Source organism: Galeopterus variegatus, unplaced genomic scaffold, assembly GCF_000696425.1.
Source record: "Galeopterus variegatus unplaced genomic scaffold, G_variegatus-3.0.2 Scaffold2941, whole genome shotgun sequence".
Taxonomy (NCBI): Eukaryota; Metazoa; Chordata; class Mammalia; order Dermoptera; family Cynocephalidae; genus Galeopterus; species Galeopterus variegatus.
In genome coordinates this window covers 203,934-205,052 of record NW_007729052.1, presented here as the reverse complement: position 1 = coordinate 205,052, position 1,119 = coordinate 203,934, and positions in this window count along the sequence as shown.

Sequence of the window (1,119 nt, the reverse complement as noted above, 5' to 3'; positions counted from 1 at the left end):
CGGGCACGACACTGAGGGTTGTGATCCGTTGCTGGACACGAAAAAAGACAAAAAGAAAAAAATAAATAAATAAATAAATAAATGTATCAAAATTCATCATATGCAAAAAGTGACTTCTTAAAAAGGGTGGGATATCTACATGTATATGTTCCTTTTTGTCCAAATATACCGTAATCTTAGTTCCAGACATTTTACCCTTTGTTATAAACAGTTCCTTTACAGTTCAATTATGTCCTTCTTTTAACCCCACCTGGAAGACATTCTTCCAGAGCCAGGCTGTACTCCCAAGAGAGTCTGTCATTCCCCTCGCTGACAAGTCATGTTTTCCCTTTATGAGGTGACTCAGGAAAGAAGAGGGGAGAAGGATTATCACTTCTGATATTAGGTTCTCAAATTCTCTCACATTCTCACTTTTAATCCTCACAGTTACTTTTTTATTGTGGTAAAATACACATAACATAAAATTTGCCATTTTAACCATTTTGAAGTGTACGATACAGTGGTATTAAATACATTCACAGTGTTGTGTAACCATCACCACCATCCATCTGAAGTTCAGAGAGGACAAGGAACTTAACCACCATAGTTAGCTAAAGGAAGGACCAGATTCAAACCAGGTCTGAACTCCTTCCATACAGAAACTCCTCTCATTTTTACTGAGTACATCTTAGGCCAGGCTGTGGAAATACAAAGAATAAAGTGGGGCCGAGCCCGTGGTGCACTCGGGAGAGCACGGCGCTGGGAGCGCAGCAGCACTCCCGCCGTGGGTTCGGATCCTATATAGGGATGACCGGTGTGCTCACAGCGCTCACTGGCTGAGCGCAGTGCGGCCAGTCTCAAAATGGACCAAAAAAAAAAAAAAAGAATAAAGTGACTCTACCCTTAAAAAGCTTGTCGTCTCAACACCAAGAGACCCATCGAGGATGCACCAGAACATCCCTCAACCTGGAAAAGGCAGGAAAGCCTGCAGAGACATGAGGCCCTTGCTACCATACCACAACCTCCACCCTAAAAGGGCCAATTTGTCTAAGAAAAAAGAAAGCTACCCTCTATCACCCCAAGCACCTGACCTAGTGGCCTCAGTGTCCAGCTATGTCCCATTATTCATAGCCCTTCCCA